Source organism: Bos taurus, chromosome 20 (genome assembly GCF_002263795.3).
Source record: "Bos taurus isolate L1 Dominette 01449 registration number 42190680 breed Hereford chromosome 20, ARS-UCD2.0, whole genome shotgun sequence".
NCBI classification, from domain to species: Eukaryota; Metazoa; Chordata; class Mammalia; order Artiodactyla; family Bovidae; genus Bos; species Bos taurus.
The window spans coordinates 34,203,774-34,224,685 of record NC_037347.1 but is presented as its reverse complement, the minus strand read 5'-3'; the positions used below and the strand labels follow the sequence as shown (position 1 = coordinate 34,224,685).

At 39.0% G+C, this 20,912-nt stretch overlaps 1 long non-coding RNA gene across 2 annotated transcripts in view; it reads right to left on the bottom strand.

Moving 5' to 3' along the window:
- Positions 1-20,912, bottom strand: part of LOC104975271 (uncharacterized) — a 193,394-nt gene that overhangs the window by 19,407 nt on the left and 153,075 nt on the right. Inside the window, exons 4-6 of one of the 2 annotated variants that reach the window (XR_009491963.1) lie at positions 11,289-12,534; positions 6,215-6,268; positions 4,577-5,275 (exon numbers count right to left, since the gene is read on the bottom strand). This is a non-coding gene — a long non-coding RNA (uncharacterized lncRNA). Of the gene's footprint in view, positions 1-4,576; positions 5,276-6,214; positions 6,269-11,288; positions 12,535-20,912 lie in introns of those variants that run through there. The other variant, XR_813787.4, reaches the window with a different exon arrangement.

Here is a 20,912-nt window from a genome sequence, read left to right as displayed (position 1 = left end):
TTCAACAGTGTGGTAGATTGTGAAAATGATCGTAAATCTTTCCCTTTCTACATCTACTCTTGTTATGTGACACTGCAGCAGCTCCAATCAAAAGGTGGAATCTGTTTCTCACCCCTTGAGTCTGTGTTAACTAAGCAACCTCCTGTGTCAGATGATATGTGAGCAAGCCCACTGCAGAGACATCCAAAATACTCTACTCTGGGCTTCCCTCTCTATTGTTGATCCTGGAAACCCTGAAGCTGCCACCATGTGGACAAGCCTGGAGGGTCTAATGGCTGTTGAGAGACACGTCGTTCAGGTACCCTCATCCCGCTAGCTGTCATCCCAGCCAGCAGAGACAAAGCTAGACTATAAGGACATGAACTGTCATCTGCATGAAGAAGCATGAGTGGTCACAGATAAAGAATGGCCCCACTAGACCCAGTCCAAATTGCTGCTGCATAGAAATATCAGCTAAATAAAGAATTGTTATCTTAAGAGATCAAGTTTTGGAGCAGCAAAAATGTTTGTTAAGCAACAACTGTTAAGTAGCAAAAACTAACTGATACAAGAAGATAAAATCAAATTTATTAATAAGAAAGAGGCAGAAGGAAAAATAAAGTTCTTCTCTTTCTTGATACTCCAGGAAAGCCTTCAGTTCAGTTCAGTTCAGTTCAGTTGCTCAGTCATGTCCCACTCTTTGCGACCCCATGAATCACAGCACGCCAGGCCTCCCTGTCCATCACCAACTCCCAGAGTTCACCCAGACTCACGTCCATCGAGTCAGCGATGCCATCCAGCCATCTCATCATCTGTCATCCCCTTTTCCTCCTGCCCCCAATCCCTCCCAGCATCAGAGTCTTTTCCAGTAAGTAACTCTTCGCATGAGGTGGCCAATGTACTGGAGTTTCAACTTCAGCATCATTCCTTCCAAAGAACACCCAGGGCTGATCTCCTTTAGAATGGACTGGTTGGATCTCCTTGCAGTCCAAGGGACTCTCAAGACTCTTCTCCAACACCACAGTTCAAAAGCATCAATTCTTCAGTGCTCAGCTTTCTTCACAGTCCAACTCTCACATCCATACATGACCACTGGAAAAACCATAGCCTTGACTAGACAGACCTTTGTTGGCAAAGTAAATGTCTCTGCTTTTCAATATGCTATCTAGGTTGGTCATAACTTTCCTTCCAAGGAGTAAGCGTCTTTTAATTTCATGGCTGCAGTCACCATCTGCAGTGATTTTGGAGCCCCTAAAAATAAAGTCTGACAGTTTCCACTGTTTCCCCATCTATTTCCCATGAAGTGATGGGACCAGATGCCATGATCTTAGTTTTCTGAATGTTGAGTTTTAAGCCAACTTTTTCAGTCTCCTCTTTCACTTTCATCAAGAGGCTTTTTAGTTCCTCTTCACTCAGAGTCTATCAAATGGAGAGGTTATCTTGGCACTAGGCTGTATATGGTTCTTTGGTTCTTTACAAAAGAAAAACGAAGGGAACTAAGATTTGATATATGTATTCTATGTATCAGAATGGCCATAGTCTTATATCCATTATCTCATTTAATCTTTGGAGCAACTTACGAGTTAACATTCAGTATACTATCTTAAAGATGAAAAAAAACTACTGTGTACAGTGATTGCCCTAAAGCGACATTCTTAGAAAGTGGCATAACTGAAATTCTAAGATAGTTCTGCCCAAATACAAAGCCTAGTAAATCAGGCCATAAGTGCAACCTCATCAGGAGAAATGAACATGAATTGTAAACTGGCGATTGAATGCCTGTCACAAATTCAGCACAGGTTTGACTTGGCATTGGTCTCTTTGGCCACGTCGTTAACAGAATTAAGTTTTTGAAAGACAGACCTGGTTTCACTGATTTTACATCAAAGACTCTTTCACTACATAAGATACCTGGTCTCCCTTCTCTTGTACCCAATACTCTGGGAATTAAAACTCAAATGCAGTTCTCATAACACCTCAAGCTCCACCCCAATGTTCACTGCAGCACTGTTTATAATAGCCAGGACATGGAAGCAACCTATATGTCCATCAGCAGATGAATGGATAAGAAAGCTGTGGTACATATACACAATGGAGTATTACTCAGCCATTAAAAAGAATACATTTGAATCAGTTCTAATGAGGTGGATGAAACTGGAGCCTATTATACAGAGTGAAGTAAGCCAGAAAGAAAAACACCAAAATGACCCAATCAAAAAATGGGCCAAAGATCTAAATAGACATTTCTCCAAAGAAGACATACAGATGGCTAACAAACACATGAAAAGATGCTCAACATCACTCATTATCAGAGAAATGCAAATCAAAACCACTATGAGATACCATTTCACGCCAGTCAGAATGGCTGCGATCCAAAAGTCTACAAATAATAAATGCTGGAGAGGGTGTGGAGAAAAGGGAACCCTCTTACACTGTTGGTCGGAATGCAAACTAGTACAGCCACTATGGAGGACAGTGTGGAGATTCCTTAAAAAACTGGAAATAGAACTGCCTTATGATCCAGCAATCCCACTGCTGGGCATACACACTGAGGAAACCAGAAGGGAAAGAGACACGTGTACCCCAATGTTCATCGCAGCACTGTTTATAATAGCCAGGACATGGAAGCAACCTAGATGTCCATCAGCAGATGAATGGATAAGAAAGCAGTGGTACATATACACAATGGAGTATTACTCAGCCATTAAAAAGAATACATTTGAATCAGTTCTAATGAGGTGGATGAAACTGGAGCCTATTATACAGAGTGAAGTAAGCCAGAAGGACAAACACCAATACAGTATACTAACGCATATATATGGAATTTAGAAAGATGGTAACAATAACCCTGTGTACAAGACAGCAAAAGAGACACTGATGTATAGAACAGTCTTATGGACTCTGTTGGAGAGGGAGAGGGTGGGAAGATTTGGGAGAATGGCATTGAAACATGTATAATATCATGTATGAAACGAGTTGCCAGTCCAGGTTTGATGCACGATACTGGATGCTTGGGACTGGTGCACTGGGACGACCCAGAGGGATGGTATGGGGAGGGAGGAGGGAGGAGGGTTCAGGATGGGGAACACATGTATACCTGTGGTGGATTCATTTCGATATTTGGCAAAAGTAATACAATATTGTAAAGTTTAAAAATAAAATAAAATTAAAAAATAAAAATGAATAAAAAAAACTAATGAAATATTTCACATAGCATAGAGAAAACATAATGAAAATTCATGTACAAATGAGATTTATCAAATCATAACATTTCATATTTATTACAGTTTTTCTTTCTTATGTGTTTGTATGCTATTTGGTGTCTCTTCTTTCTATGTTATGCTTTAGGTAAGCAATTGTTTGCATTCGCTTTCTCCTTGAAACTATCTATCTTTCCTCAGATTTCAGGCTAGTTGATTGCCCTTTGACTTTAGCTCTTAACTGGATTCAAAAAGGATGCTGCTTTGTAGATTATCTGGCCTTCCCATGTCATAAAATGAGGAGTTATGCTCTTTGCAGCTTTCTACATCGTACATGAACTCCATCTTAGTACTTTTTACCAACATTCCCTATTTTTGCCTGCCCTATTCAGACTAAAGAATAAAACACTGCAAATCTCCTATTTCTCAAAAACTTGAATAGAAAATGTCAAACGACTTCCCAAAGGCGATTGCACTGGTTTTCACTTTCAGCAGCAGTGGCTGAGTTCTCAGTGTTCATGGCCCTTACCCATACTTAGTACTGGCAAACTTTTAATTTTTGGCAAACTGGTATAAGTCTGTATGTCAGTTTGATTTTAATTTACATTTCTCTCCTTACTGATGAGGTTCAGTATCTTTTCATTCGTTTATTGGCAATCTGTGTTTGGGAAAGACCATAATGCTGCAAAAGACTGAAAACAAAGGAGAAGAGGGTGGCGGTGGATAAGACGGTTAGACAGCATCATCAACTCAGTGGACGTGAATCTGAGGAATCTCCAGGACATAGTGACAGACAGAGAAGCCTGGTGTGCTGAATGCAGTCCATGGGGTCGCAAAGAGTCAGACGCAGCTTAGTGACTGAACAACAAAAATCCCTGTTTGTTTCATGTGAACTTCCTATTCAAATCTCATTCTCATTTTACTTTTGGACGAATGGATTGCCTCTTTTTTGGTATTGGTTGACTTTTCCTTATAATAAATTCCAGAAACTCTTCATATATTCTCATTATTTACCCTTTAGTTACATGTGTTGAAAATAATGCCCCCCCACTATGCTTTGTTTTTTTATTTCTGCTTTCTATAATAACTTTGATGGAAATAAATGGCTATATTTAATATAATCAAATTTCCCAAAATTTACTTTACCCTTATTACTTTTTGCATCTTAAGAAATCCTTACCTAACTAAAGCCATGATAATATTACCTTATATGCACATTATATTCTATCTTCAGATAAATCCTTCATCTACATAAAATTAATTTTTTCCCACAGCAGTCATGCTTTCTACTGATTGGTGTGCACAAACTATTTACTACATCCTCTACCTACTCACTTTACAAGAGTCCATTCAAACATTACCTCATGACAAATCTTTCCACTAAGTCAGAGCTTATTGCTTCAGGCTTGTTTTCATAGGCAGAAGTCATCCAACAAGGATTTTTTTTTTTAGAACAAACTATGTTCTAGGCACTAAATTCTGGAGACAGAGAAAAACTTATAGCTACTACCTTTAGCATGTTAATAGCCCACTCACGGGTTCTTTCTTTCCTTCCTTTATTTCTTTCTTCCTCATCCCCTTCTCTTTCTTCCTACCCTGGGTTCTTGGGCAGTCTGGTGACTATATGATTACTTTCTCAAAATATTATTTTTATCAATATAAAAATAAAGCAAACAATATAACAAAGGAACCTAATGTATTAGAAGGGTTATCAAAATGTTACAAATCATGATACAGTAATATATGTGCTTCTAATGGTCACATTAAATACCAGGATCTAGGGGCAATTACAGTAACTATTATAATTTTGTACTGCTGAGTTAAACAATATTTTTATATATCTGCAACAATAATAATATGATATAAAATATCTTATTTATTGGTGACAAAGTCACAAATACTGCTAATACTACAGAAGTTTGTTGCCTGCAATCATAATGGAAGGCAGTGCTAAATTTTCATTTAATTTTAGTACAACTAGTGATGCCATTTTTTTCCATTCAGGCGTGTGACTCAGTTTTCCATAGCCTCAGGATAAGGACCCTTGGTCTTCTGGAGCAATTTGAAACATTCACGATCATGGCAGTTAGATATTCCTTTGACATGACAAAAAATAAAAAGAGAGAGAAAAAATTTTTAATTCAATACTAATGTAATCTGTATTCCATTTTATTTCAGTTATTTTTAATATTTGGATTGTTGTTGTTCAGTTGCTAAGTCATGTCTGACTCTGTGACTCCATGGAGTGCAGCATGGCAGATCTCCCTGTCCTCCACTATCTCCTGGAGTTCATTCAAACTCATGTCCACTGAGTCAATAATGCTATCCAATCGTCTCATCCTCTGTCAACCCCTTCTCCTCTTGCCTTCAGTCTTTTCCAGCATCGGGGTCTTTTCTAATGAGTCAGCTCTTTGCATCAGGTGGCCAAATTACTGGAGCTTCAGCATCAATCCTTCCAATGAACACACAGGGTTGCTTTTCCTTAGGATTCCTTTAAGATTGATTGGTTTGATCTCCTTGCTGTCCAAGGAACCCCAGCACCACAACTCAAAAGCATCAATTTTTTGGTTCTCAAACTTCTTTATGGTACAACTCTCACATCCATACATGACTACTGGGAAAAAATGGCTTTTGATAAAAACTATTTACTCATAAAATATACGAAGTTTGAAAATGCTAGTCCAGTAAAGATGATAGAGTTCAGATTCATGCTGTTCTTTTAAAAAACAGAAGTTTCTTATGCTATACACCAGGGTTATTTTTAACAAAACTTAGAATTTTTTTCTTTGTATTGTAATTATGGGTTTTCATGTCTGATGCAATGAACCACAACAAGGTATTCATTAACTAATTTATTTTCATGATTCTTTGACCTAATGACCTAATACAGATTGAGTTAAAGCTTATAATACAACATCCTCATCACATGTTATCAGACACACACAGAGTAGACACATTAGCCAAGTTGTTAGCAGCCTAAGTGTAATTTGGCTCACTAAATGTGCATTAGTCACACATTTTCCATAATAACCTACCTCATAGAATAGAATCTTTGGCTATTCCAGGCTTGTTCCCTACTGTTAACCAACCTGAAAGAACACATACAGGAGTCTTAACAGAGGGCATTTGCATTCCCCCTGTGATCTCTTAATCCCACCAAAACCAAAGTCTTATTATCTGTCCCTTATTGGGTTCTTGGTTCATTTATCACAGTGGGTTTGTGTAGGTACTAAGATTTCCAAATTTTAACTCATGAGCACTTTAAAAAAAGAGCTGTTCCAGAGGCATAAAGATGAGCCTGCAATCTTTTGGTTCTATTATTTCTTCCTCCTCTGTTCAGTGGTAGCTTCCTTCCTCCTTCATAGCACATCCTTCTTCATCATTTCTCCTCTGTCTCCCTGCCTCTAGCATGTCTTTATGAGTTTCTCATTAATGAAAGTAAATGAATCTCAGTGGATATATCCCTTGGATATATAATAGTTTTCATAATTGAAATCAGAGTCAAGCTTTGTGGGTTAAAATCTAGCACCGTGATCACATTATTATTGTATACAATTATCTGCTCTGAATTTGACGAGAGGTTCTATGAGAACAATTACATTTTAAATATATTAATATGGAAGAATATTTTAGACAAGTGAAAATTTAAATTTTCAAAAAAGACTTTTATTGTTCTGCCTTTTTCTATCTCAGGAATGTATGTAAAAGGAAAATTTCTAAGTGATCCAAAGTACTTTTAATTAGACTCTTGCATGGTTGTACTAAAAATAATTCATTTACTTAACATATATTTATAAAGCACCTACTAAGTGCCAGAAACACTGAGGAACATCGGGGAACAATACTGAGAGTGCTATAGTACTTGGAGAATATAGTAAATAAATAGATACACATTTCAAGATATATGTTTAAAATTAAATATTCAGTTAGTAAGTGCTACAGACAAATGTTTTAAAAATGAGAAAGTATATATCCACCAACAGACATAACCATATGAACAGGATTAAACGTCTTGCTTCCAAAATAATTTGTATTGTTTTTCTTATTAACACATGTTCATTGCAGAAAACACAGAAATGTATTGAGAATAATGAAAACATCATGGTTAATCTTTATTGCAAATTGCACCTTATGCTTTTAATATTCAGTTTAGTTCAGTCACTCAGTTATGTCCGACTCTTTGTGACCCCATGGATACATCAGGCTTCACTGTCCATCACCAACTCCTAGAGCTTGCACACACTCATGTCCATTGAGTTGGTGATGCCATTAAACCATCTCATCCTCTGTCGTCCCCATCTCCTCCTGCCTTCAATCTTTCCCAGCATTGGGATCTTTCCCAATGAGTCAGTTCTTCACATCAGGTGGCCAAAGTATTGTAGCTTCAGCTTCAGCATCAGTCCTTCCAATGAATATTCAGGACTGATTTTCTTTAGGATTGACTGGTTGGATCTCCTTGCAGTCCAATGGACTCTCAGGAGTCTTCTACAACACCACAGTTCAAAAGCATCAGTTCTTCAGTGCTCAGCTTTCTTTATGTAGTATCTCATATAATCTTCATAAATGCTCATTGAAATAAGCATAATTATGATCCCCGTTTTATACATGAGATAATTGGAAGGCAAATGAATTAACTTCCCCAAAGTCAACATATATTGCGTGCCAGCTTTGGAATACAACGTTTGTCTGTTATCCATCTTCAAAGCTCATGCCATTAACATTATACTATCTGTTGCAGTCCAGAGAATCTCTGGCCCAAGATATTTCTCCCTAATCCACAGATCCTCTGAATATGTCATGCTAAACTGGAAAAGAGACGTTGAAGATAAAACTAAGGTTGCTAATTGGTGGAACTTTAGAAAATCTTAAATTAACCCTTCCAAGATCTTAGAAGCAGAGAAACTTTTCTAGCTGAATTCAGTCAGAGAAAAGCCTTACAGACAAAAGGCAGAAGAGATGCAAAGCATGAGAGAGTTTTCACCCACTGTTGTGGACTTTGAAAATGAAGGGGGCTATGAGCCATAAAATTCTGACAGGCTCTAGAAACTGGGAAGAACTACCTCTAGTGACAGCTAGCAAGAAAATAGGGGGCTTTGATCTTAAAATCACATGCAGCGGAATTCTTTCAACAATGTAAAAGAACCTAGAAAAGCATTTTCCTCCAGAGACTTCAGGTAAGAGCCCAGGCTGGCACACACCTTGATTTTGGCCTGATGAGACCCAGAGCAGAGAAATCAGCTGGGCCCACTGGACTTCTATGGAACTGTGAGATGCTAAATTTTTTAAGCAGCTTAATATGTGGTAATCTGTTATACCAGCACTAAACAATGAATATGACATTCTTCCTTTCAATAAACACATAAAAAATTCTCTACTTGTACCACCCATAGATAATCACTGTAAGCATTTGCATATATACCTTTTTATCTTTCTTTGTAGGTATCTAGACATATGGCATAAATTTTAGATTATGCTGAACATACTATTTTTAACATCCTTTCAAACCTAGAATTTCACTGTGACTATGTTCTCAGGTTCTTAAAACATTACTCTGAAAGAATTTTAATGGCTAGCACTGTGCCACGGAGGTGGCGCCATGGTAAAGAACCCGCCTGCTAATGCACGAGGCACAGATTATGTAGGAATTCTTGGTCGGGAAGATTTCCTGCAGTAGGAAATGGCAACCCACTCCAGTATTCTTGCCTGGAGAATTTTTAGAGAGAGGAGCCTGGAGGCCTACAGTCCACGGGGTCTCAAAGAGTCAAACACTACTGAGTGACTGAGCGTGCATGCACCATGCCACTGAATAGTAAGGCCAGCTTAATGCCCCACATTTGAATATGTAAGTTGCTCTGAATACTTTACTAATATTCACAAAAATTGGACATTTAATGAACCATCTTATCCCCAGAGATTCAGACTAGTTTTTCTGAAAACACTATCTGCAAACCCTCAAAGAGTCAAGATTCCAAAAACAACCAGAAATCTGTAGGTTTAAGATGGCTTCTGCTTTTCAACAATATTTCTAAGCTTTGCAGCTTTATTCCTCAGATGTGAGATGTATTGTTGCAAGTTCTTCAAAATGAATGTTCTGACCTTAAATCATTAATGACAAAAGGCAATGCCAAAGAATGTTCAAATTGCATACAACTGCACTTATGTCACAGCATCATCTCTCAGGATTTGAAATAGCTCAACTGGAATTCCATCACGTCCACTAGCTTTGTTCATAGTGATGCTTTCTAAGGCCCACTTGACTTCACATTCCAGGATGAATGCTGTGAAAGTGCTGCACTCAATATGCCAGCAAATTTGAAAAACTCAGCAGTGGCTACAGGACTGGAAAAGGTCAGTTTTCATTTCAATCCCAAAGAAAGGCAATGCCAAAGAATGCTCAAACTACCATACAATTGCACTCATCTCACACGCTAGTAAAGTAATGCTCAAAATTCTCAAAGCCAGGCTTCATGTGACCCCATGGATACATCAGGCTTCCAGATGTTCAAGCTGGTTTTAGAAAAGGCAGAGGAACCAGAGATCAAATTGCCAACATCCACTGGATCTTTGAAAAAGCAAGAGAGTTCCAGAAAAACATCTATTTCTGCTTTATTGACTATGCCAAAGCCTTTGACTGTGTGGATCACAATAAACTGTGGAAAATTCTTCAAGAAATGGGAATTCCAGACGACCTGACTTGCCTCTTGAGAAACCTATATGCAGGTCAGGAGGCAACAGTTAGAACTGGACATGGAACAACAGATTGGTTCCAAATAGGAAAAGGGGTACGTCAAGGCTGTATACTGTCACCCTACTTATTTAACTTCTGTGCAGAGTACATCATGAGAAATGCTGGGTTGGAAGAAGCACAAGCTGGAATCAAGATTTCCAGGAGAAATATCAATAACCTCAGACATGCAGATGACACCACCCTTATGGCAGAAAGTGAAGAGGAACTAAAAAGCCTCTTGATGAAAGTGAAAGAGGAGACTGAAAAAGTTGGCTTAAAGCTCAACATTCAGAAAACGAAGATCATGGCATCTGGTCCCATCACTTCATGCGAAATAGATGGGGAAACAGTGGAAACTGTCAGACTTAATTTTTCTGGGCTCCAAAATCACTGCAGATGGTGACTGCAGCCATGAAATTAAAAGATGCTTACTCCTTGGAAGGAAAGTTATGACCAACCTAGATAGCATATTGAAAAGCAGAGACATTACTTTGCCAACAAAAGTCCGTCTAGTCAAGGCTATGGTTTTTCCAGTGGTCATATATGGATGTGAGAGTTGGACTGTGAAGAAAGCTGAGCACTGAAGAATTGATGCTTTTGAACTGTGGTGTTGGAGAAGACTCTTGAGAGTCCCTTCGACTGCAAGGAGATCCAACCAGTCCATTCTAAAGAAGATCAGCCCTGGGATTTCTTTGGAAGGAATGATGCTAAAGCTGAAACTCCAGTACTTTGGCCGCCTCATGCGAAGAGTTGACTCATTGGAAAAGACTCTGATGCTGGGAGGGATTGGGGGCAGGAGGAAAAGGGGACGACAGAGGATAAGATGGCTGGATGGCATCACCAACTCGATGGACCTGAGTCTGGGTGAACTCCGGCAGTTGGTGATGGACAGGGAGGCCTGGCGTGCTGCGATTCATGGGGTCACAAAGAGCTGGACATGACTGAGCAACTGAACTGAACTGAACTGAAACGAACTGCACTTATGTCACATACTAGCAAGGTAATGCTCAACGTTCTTTAAGCTAGGCTTCAGCATTATGTCAACTGAGGACTTCCAGATGTACAAGCTGGATTAGAAAAGGCAGAGGAACCAGAGACCAAATTGCCAACATCTGCTGGATCATAGGAAAAGCAAGGGAATTCAAGAAAAACATATACTTTTGTTTCATTGACTACACTAAAGCCTTTGATTGTCTGGATCACAACAAACTGTGGAAAATTGTTAGAGAAATGGGAGTACCAGAACCAGACTTTACCCATGTCCTGAGAAACTTGTATGTAGGTCAAGAAGCAACGGTTATAATCTGACAGGGAACAATGGACTGGTTCAAAATTGGGGAAAGAATATGTAAAGGTTGTATAGTGTCATCCTGCTTATTTACCTTTTATGCAGAGTTCAGTTCAGTTCAGTCGCTCAATCCTGTCTGACTCTGTGCGGACTCTTTGTTGACCATGATGGCTACTCCATTTCTTCTAAGGGATTCCTGCCTGCAGTAGTAGATATAATGGTCATCTGAGTTAAATTCACCCATTCCAGTCCATTTTAGTTCGCTGATTCCTAGAATGTCGACGTTCACTCTTGCCATCTCCTGTTTGACTACTTCCAATTTGCCTTGATTCACGGACCTGACATTCCAGGTTCCTATGCAATATTGTTCTTTACAGCATCGGAATTTGCTTCTATCACCAGTCACATCCACAACTGGGTATTGTTTTTACTTTGGCTCCATCCCTTCATTCTTTCTGGAGTTATTTCTCCACTGATCTCCAGTAGTGTATTGGGCACCTACCGACCTGGGGAGTTCCTCTTTCAGTATCCTATCATTTTGCCTTTTCATACTGTTCGTGGGGTTCTCAAGGCAAGAATACTGAAGTGGTCTGCCATTCCCTTCTCCAGTGGACCACATTCTGTCAGACCTCTCCACCATGACCCTCCCATCTTGGGTGGCCCCACAGGGCATGGCTTAGTTTCATTGAGTTAGATAAGGCTGTGGTCCTAGTGTGATTAGATTGACTAGTTTTCTGTGAGTATGGTTTCAGTGTGTCTGCCCTCTGATGCCCTCTTGCAATACCTATGGTCTTACTTGGGTTTCTCTTACCTTGGACGTGGGGTATCTCTTCACGGCTGCTCCAGCAAAGCGCAGCCATTGCTCCTTACCTTGGATGAGGGGTATCTCCTCACTGCCGCCCCTCCTGACCTTGAACGTGGAGTATCTCCTCTAGGCCCTCCTGTGCCCCCACAGCCACTGCTCCTTGGAGGTGGGGTTGCTCCTCTCGGCCGCTGCTGGTGACCTCGAAGTGGGGTAGCTCCTCCCAGCCGCCGCCCCTGACCTCAGACGCAAGGTAGCTCCTCCCAGCCACCGCCCCTGACCTTGGACGTGGGGTGGCTCCTCTCGGCGGTTCCTGCGCCGTCGCAGCCTGGCACTCTCCGCCGCTGCCCCTGACCTCGGATGTGGGGTAGCTCCTCTTGGCCGCCACCCCTCGGGCATGGGGTCCTCCTGGCTTCTACCCCTGATCTCGGACATGGGGTAGCTCTTCTCGGCTGTGCTTGTGCGCCGTCGCAGCCACCCGCATTTGCGCTGTATGCAGAGTACAACATGCAAAACGCCGGACTGGATGAAGCACAAGCTGGAATCAAGATTTCCAGGGGAAATATAAACAACCTTAGATATGCAGATGATACCACTTTAATGGAAGAAAGTGAAGAACTAAAGAGCCTCTTGATGAAGGTGAAAGAAGAGAGTGAAAAACCTGCCTTAAAACTCAACATTCAAAAAATGGCATCTGGTCCCATCATTTTATGGCAAACAGTTGGGGAAAAAGTGAAAATAGTAACAGATTTCTTTTTCTTGGGCTCCAAAATCACTGTGGAGGGTGACTGTAGCCATGAAATTAAAACACGCTCCTTGGAAGAAAAGCTATGATAAACCTAGACAACATATTAAAAAGCAGAGACAAAGGTCTCTGCCGACAAAGGTCCATCTAGTCAAAGCTATGGTTTTTCCAGTAGTCATGTATAGATGTGAGTGTGGGAGCATAAAGGAAGCTGAGTGCCAAAGAATTGATGCTTTCGAACTGTGGTGTTGGAGAAGACTCTTGAGAGCCCCTTGAACAGCAAGGAGATCAAACCAGTCAATCCTAAATTAAATCAACCCTGACTATTTACTGGAAAGACTGCTGCTGAAGATGAAGCTCCAATACTTTGGCCACCTGATTTGAAGAGCCAATTCACTGGAAAGGACCCTGATGCTGGGAAAGATTGAGGGCAGAAGGAGAAGGGGGCGAATGAGGATGAGATGGTTGGATGGCATCATTGATTCAATGAACCTGAGTTTGAGCAAACTCAGAGAGGAAGTAAAGGACAGGGAAGCCTGGCATGCTGTAGTCCATGGGGTTACACAGAATTGAACATGACTTAGTGACTGAACAACAACGGAAAAAAAAAATTATATGTGAACTTACATATAGAAGAAAGCTCAATTTCCTTCTTAATTGTTCACCATTTAACATAATCCAGCTTTCTTAAACTGTTTCACAGCATTGCAATAAATATTGTTCTACAAGTATGTTGCTGCTGTTGCAAGTATAGTTATACATATTACTGAGTTGTTCTTTAGGATACAGGCCTTGAAGTGGAATTACTGAATTCCCAATTTTACACACGTTTAAAGCTTTTTATTCTTCTTCAGAATATCCTAGCTTCTTTTTACAAATGTCTTTAAATAAAAGCAAATGCTCAAAGGTTTATTGAAGCAATCTTTGCATTAAAAGCCAGAAAAACTATCTTTGACTTTCAGATCTGTAAACTGTTAGGTTCCTCTGTTTGGCCTCACCTTTTCCTCAAGTGAAAAATGAGGGTCTTTGTCATAATGCTTTCAAAAGCAAGCTGAGGACTTTATGCTCTAAGCAGTATGTAATGATAATGATCTAGGAGTAAATGTATTTCTTAAAACAGTTGCAGTCTCATGTTGACTCTACTGAGGGAGAAGTAATAAATATGCCTCTACTGAAACCTCTTATCTTATTAAAGCATATTTCCTTCACAGACATTTACCATGCAGGAAAAAGAAGGGTTGGACCTATTAGAAAATTTTGTGCATTGCTCATTTCCCTAATTATTAATGAATATTGTTCTTCCACATCACAAATTCATTTCTGAACTCATAATTAAATGACTAATAAAGGTAAGGTTTTGTATCCAGTAAAGGAAATGCCAAATGATTTCCTATATTTGATGGCATTTGGGTTTATTCAAAGCACATGACCTCACTCTTCCTGATGCCGACATCAGGGTGCCCCAGAGAGAAGTTGGTGGGAAGAAAACTTGTCAGTTTTTGGTTAGGATTTTAAGTATGACACACCAAAATTCACCTTTTTGTAAAAGAAACCTGGAAAACAAAAGCCATCTTTTATCAACTGAAAGAGGAAGTTTCTAATTTGTTAAATAAAGAAATATTATGACTTGATACATAACACCTGGAGAAATTTCCTAAATATAAGCTAAACTTTAGTCTTTTCCCTGCTCCAGTAAATAGTTATCAGAGCTCTTTCCACCATTAACAAAGACCTGGGAATTTCTGTTTCTTAGTAGATAATCCTCACTGGAATGTTCTCACAGATACAGTATTTTTTTTATATATGAAAAAAATAAATGATCGTACCATGTGCTAAATATGCCTTCAGGTTACTGAAATTCCAGGTGTCATAAAATCCTCATGATTGTAATTGTATTGGATGAATTCCAGTGAAAACAGCACATACGGTTTGATTCTGTAATACAACCAGATTTGAAGAGAATATATCTCTTTTTACTATTTTTTATTTATTCATTTTATTTTTGACTGTGCTGGGTCTTCTTTGATTGTCGTTGTGAGTGGGCTTCTTCTGGTTGAGGTGAGCAGGGTCTGCTCTTCATTGCTGTGTAAGGGCTTCTCATTTCGGTGGCTTCTCTGTTTCACAGGTTCTAGGGTGTGCAGACTTCAGTATTTGCAGCACACAGGCTCAGTAGTTGTGGTGCATGGGCTCAGCTGGCCCACAGCATATGGAATCTTTCCAGAGCTGAGATCGAACCCATGTCCCCTGCATTGGCAGGCAGGAGAAATCAGCTCTTTAATGTGTGCAAATTTTGAGCTTACAGATCATGAATAAGAAAACCATGTTCAAAAATTATGGTTCTTTAGCTTTGGTCAGTATCAGAATCTCCTAGGGAATCTTGTAAAAATACAAAGGTCGTTGGATCACAACGAACTGTGGAAAATTCTGAAAGAGATGGGAATACCAGACCACCTGACCTGCCTCTTGAGAATTCTGTATGCAGGTCAGGAAGCAACAGTTAGAACTGGACATGGAACAGACTGGTTCCAAATAGGGAAAGGAGTACGTCAAGGCTGTATATTGTCACCCTGCTTATTTAACTTCTGTGCAGAGTACATCATGAGAAACCCTGGGCTGGATGAAGCACAAGCTGGAATCAAGATTGCCAGGAGAAATATCAATAACCTCAGATATGCAGATGACACCACCTTTAGAAGAAGAACTAAAGAGCCTCTTGAAGAAAGTGAAAGAGGAGAGTGAAAAAGTTGGCTTAAAGTTCAACATTCAGAACACTAAGATCATGGCATTCAGTCCCATCACTTCATGGCAAATAGATGGGGAAACAGTGTCAGAATTTAGTTTTCTGGGCTCCAAAATCACTGCAGATGGTGATTGCAGCCATGAAATTAAAAGACGATTACTCCTTGGGAGGAAAGTTATGACTAACAGCATATTAAAAAGCAGAGACATTACTTTGCCCGCAAAGGTCCATCTAGTCAAAGCTATAGTTTTTCCAGTAGTCATGTATGGATGTGAGAGTTGGACTGCAAAGAAAGCTGAGTGCTGAAGAATTGGTGCTTTTGAATTGTGGTGTTGGAGAAGACTCTTGAGAATTCCTTAGACTGCAAGGAGATCCAACCAGTCCATCCTAAAGAAGATCAGTCCTGAAAATTCATTGGAAGGACTGATGCTGAAGCTGAAACTCCAATACTTTGGCCACCTGATGCGAAGAACTGACTCAGTTGAAAAGACCCTGATGCTGGGAAAGATTAAAGGTGGGAGGAAAAGGGGATGACAGAGGATGAGATGGCTGGATGGCATCACCGACTTAATGGACATGAGTTTGAGTAAACTAAACCCTGAGAGTTGGTGATGGACAGGGAGGCCTAGTGTGCTGTAGTCCATGGGGTCACAAAGAGTTGGACATGACTAAGTGACTAAACTGAACTGATCTGAAGCCTATTCTACTCCAGTGAGTCTGCAACTCTGTCTCTCCAGTTGATTTTGTTACTCATCAAAGTTGGAGAACCACTATTCCTGAACCCTGTTATAAAGCTGCTGTTTCTTCTTAAGGTGCATATGAAAAACCTGAGAACCCTACTAAAATGCAGGTTCTGACTCAGTTCTGAATTGGTGTTGGGGGGTGCGGGGGAGTTTATCTAAGAATCTGTACCTCAGCAAGGACCCAAATAACTAACACTATGCTCGGTCCACAGACCACATTCTGAGCTATAAGGCAGAGTCTAGCAGCACAGTTTCAACTCCTTTATATATGACATCTGCCTCAAGCCAATGTGAATAAAAATGTTCCACTTCCAGCAGCACTTGCCTAGGAGATATCAAAACTGACTGTTGTATTTTATCGCAGCTGGCTCTAAACAACCGAAGTTTCCCTGAACTTTGAGTGACCTGGATGGCAGATCTTTATGGAACCTAATTGCAGACACTTTCTGGAAAAATGAAATATGAGACTATTTTAACCAAGTGTACACACATGTATGGACTTACCCTGCCCTCTCATTTCTATGCTTAATGTAATTACGTACTCCTCTCTCTAGCATATCAAGACCCCTGGTTTTCTCCTTCAGCAAATGACTCAGTGAATTGAACTTTTCACTGTTCTGTGTTCTCTTGCCTGGTAAGTTAATGGGTTAGACTTGCTTTTTTTGTTGTTGCTGGTTTTGCTCTGGAGGTCTTTGTTTTATGCCTTTTTATTTGGAGTGTAATTGCCTTACAATGCTATGTTAGTTTCTGCTGTACAATGAAGCGAATCAGTTATATGTATGCATATATTCCCTCCCTCTTAGACCTCCCTCCCACCCGACTCCCACAACCCCACCCATTTAGGCCATCACAGAGCAGCCAGATGAGCTCCCTGTGCTATACAGCAATTTCCCATTAGCCATATATTTTATATGGTAGTGTGTATATGTCAATCTTAACCTCCCAATTCGTTGCACTCTCCCCTTCTCCCCCACCTCCGTGTCCACACATGTGTCCTCTACTCTGCGTATCTTTCGTGGTGCTCAAATAGGTTCATCCGGACTGAAAAATAAATGTTTTATTCTTCGATGCTAAGTTTTTAAGACACTGTTATTCCATAAAATCTTTGTTAAATCGACTATGCCTTTCTAAAATCATCTGCCTGGGGAATCCCTTCTTTCCTAAAAGGATTTTGCTCTGGTATTATCACTTGGTGAAAACTTCCATCACCTCCCAGTTGGAGCAATGTGACTATTCTCCACTCCATGCCAGCACCAGACATCATCCTCTGGTCCTAATGTACACCTAGCACACGACTACCCATCTGTGAGTTTACATCTTATGTTCTGCACTGCAAAGTGAAAACCTGACAGTAAGGGTCATTTTTTGTTGTATTATTTTTGTTATTGTTTTTATAGTTGTATCTCTGTTGAATTGAATAGGTGATGGTAAATAGTAATATTTTCTTCTTGTTACTTAACATCAGAATTCACAAAGTACTTTAATGTTATATAATATGACCTTAATATATATATAAGAAAGGTTTTGAGATGTTAATAAAGCAAGAACCTTCAAAATATGAATTACCTTGAAAGCATCTGTAATTAATGTCCAAAAAAAGGATTTAAATTCAAATTTTTCCTCTAGATGTACATTAATCCATTTTCAATCACAAGCAAAGAAAAAGAACTTTTCTTACCAATTTTAAATTTCTTATCAATATAGAGTAAAATAAAATTCTGGGAAAAGATATAGGTATAATCTTTTAGATATGGGTTCCCCATAATATATCCCCAAACTACAACACACAGGGGAAGCAGACTGAGCTATAATAGAGGCAGGTATATGGAAGAAATGGGGATACTGACCACCCCAATATGTGTGAAAAGACTAAAACAGCAGGAGAGAAGAGATACCAAGGTCTGCAAAGAAGTCAAGGAGAATTTTAACCTGAGTTCCTAGCAATAGTTTCTTTCGGCTCCACTCTACTTTCTATTATTTAATTCCACCTTGCAGCTATAGAATTTATTTGTTCATTAATTTTAATTTGCTTATATGTTTTAAAGTATTTAAGGCTGAATTTTATTTAAAGCATTGCAGAAGACTATATGTGTTTAAAACATCCAATTATAGAATACCAAAAATGATAGAAACAGTACAACAAAGTTTTTGTTTTGCCTTTTTTTTGTTTTTTTTTCTAAGTCAAGCTTACAGGAAACAAACTGTCCTGTGGACAAAAAAAAAAGCTTAAACTATAGCGGTGGGCAAGCTCAGAAAAGATGGGTTAACCTAAGGAGTATTTGTCAATAATAAAAATCTAGTGCTCTATTTCATAGAATTATTCAGGAAAAGTGGGGAAAAGGCCTTGGACCCTTTAGGTAATCTAAAGGAAAAATTACCTGCTTCTGGAAGAAAAAAAAAAAGATGTCAAAGAAACTTAACCCTCTGCCTCAGCTCAGGTGAGGAAAAATCATCTTCCCTGAGAATTAACTGCATTCTTGCGAATTGGCCATTGAAAGCACATTACCCACTTAGTCAATGTGTAACCCAAATTGGGGGGTGGGGGACAGATAAATTAGGAGTTTGGGATTAACATATACACACTACTGTACATAAAATAGACAATCAGCAAGGATCTACTTATAACACAGAGAACTACACTCAATATTTTGTAATAACCTACAAGGGAAAAGAATCTGAAAAAGAATAACTATGTATTTATAGATAGATATTCTTTTTTGTATATATCTGAATCACTTTCTATACGCCTAAAACTAACACAACATTGTAAATCAACTATACTTCAATAAAAAGAAAAAAATGTGTAAACAAAACAAAAAAAAACAACTCCAAAGCAAGAAATAAGCTTCACATAATTCTAAGCTTAATATCTTAAGTATCTTACAAAGCAAAGTAGAATATATCAAACTAAAGTTGCCAAATTATGCTTCCTCCCAAAAAAAAAAAAAAAGCCCTGAAGACGAAGCGCTAGCAGAAACGAAAACTAGATTTGAAAATTAAATTTGAAAGCACTTTAGGCATTATAAGTATCAGAATCAAAGTACAGAATAAATATGCTACAAATATTTGGGGAAACAAAACATCAAGTGAGAAACAAAAAAAGCAGATGAACTAGATAGATTAAATTTACAGAAAGAGAGAATTGATGTGGTAAATTGATTATGAAATGGTCTTAATGCTTCATCCCTCCCTATAATTTACAACACCCTCTGTGATATAACTTGCAGATCGTCTCACCAAATGGTGGAGTGTATTTCCCCAGTCTTACAGGCTGGGCTTGTGCAGAAGTAATGGTGTGCAGGCCTGATTTATCCATTAGTTTTGGTGGTCACAGTGCTGAGTCCACAATACTTTTAGAGGCTCATAAAAGTGTTTAATCTTAGTTTCTTTTAAAACCAGAATAAACAGAAATCAAATAGTGAATATATAGTAATAGTAATGAGTCCAGTCTAGATTACATTCATCTTTATTCCAAGGCAGTTATAAAATACAGTTTTTAATACTTTTTTATGACATGAGATCCACAAAGGACAAGATGCCAAGGGCTTCCAAAAGTAATAATGAAACCTGATAATGTGCTCATGTTAGTCCAGGGCTGAATAGGCCTTGTGTTCTGCTTGTTCTATTGTAACCCTGTCACCACAACACAAACATTCATGGCCTTGCCTACTGGAGAAGGAGAGATACCTGGAGCAGAACTGACTCACCCCAGATGAGGCCCCAGACATTTTGGCTGAAACCAGCAAAATCAGCAAAGCCACAAAGCCAACCCACAGATGCTTGTAATGTGTAAGTGAGCCCAGTCAAGCCCAGAAGATCAGTCTGCTGACCTGGTTCATGAACAATAATACATGCTTGTTGTTCTAAGCCACTGAGTTTTGGGGTGGTTTGCTATGCAGCGGTAACAAATTGATACAAATAAATTGAAATAAAACTTCTGCATTGAAACCAGAAGGGACAAAGTGAAATTTTCAAACTAAAAGCATGGAAGATAAGAAGGAAGAGTTTAAAATATGTCTATTGGAGTTTCCCATGGCAGCAGTAGGAAGACTATATTTGAAAGGATGATGACTAAATATTTTGGGATTAGTAAAGGACTCAGACTATAGTTCCAGGAAGGACAATAAATGCTAAAAGGCAGAATAAATGGAATCTATACGTAATACATCAAAGTGAAAAAGCAAAACAGCAAAAATAAAACATGTGAAAGCAGGTAGATTAGAGGAGGCAATGTCACAAAGGTATGGAAGATAATATAATACTTTCTATATTCATTGTATGGGCACAAACTCCATGCAAATCACATGCTCCATTTAATCTTCCTTCATCACCTAACACTGGGAGAGATTTTCATTCTCTTCTGGGTTTTCAGGACACTCTGTGGGAACCTCTTACATAGTATGTATCTCATAATTCTTATTATCATTGTTATTCATGGGTAGAACCAAATTTTTTGTGTGTTTTTTTTGAGCCAGACCTAATCAAGCAACTGGCCCAAACTTTTTATATAATAAGGGAAATTACCTTCTTTAATTCAAAAGCATCCTGGAAAATAATAGTAATACACTTGGCCTTCAGTATCCAACCAACTGTAGATCAAAAATGATCTTTGAAAAAAGAAATCTAGAAAGTTCCAAAAAGCAAAACTGAATTTGCTGTGTGCTTCCACAACTATTTACATAACATTT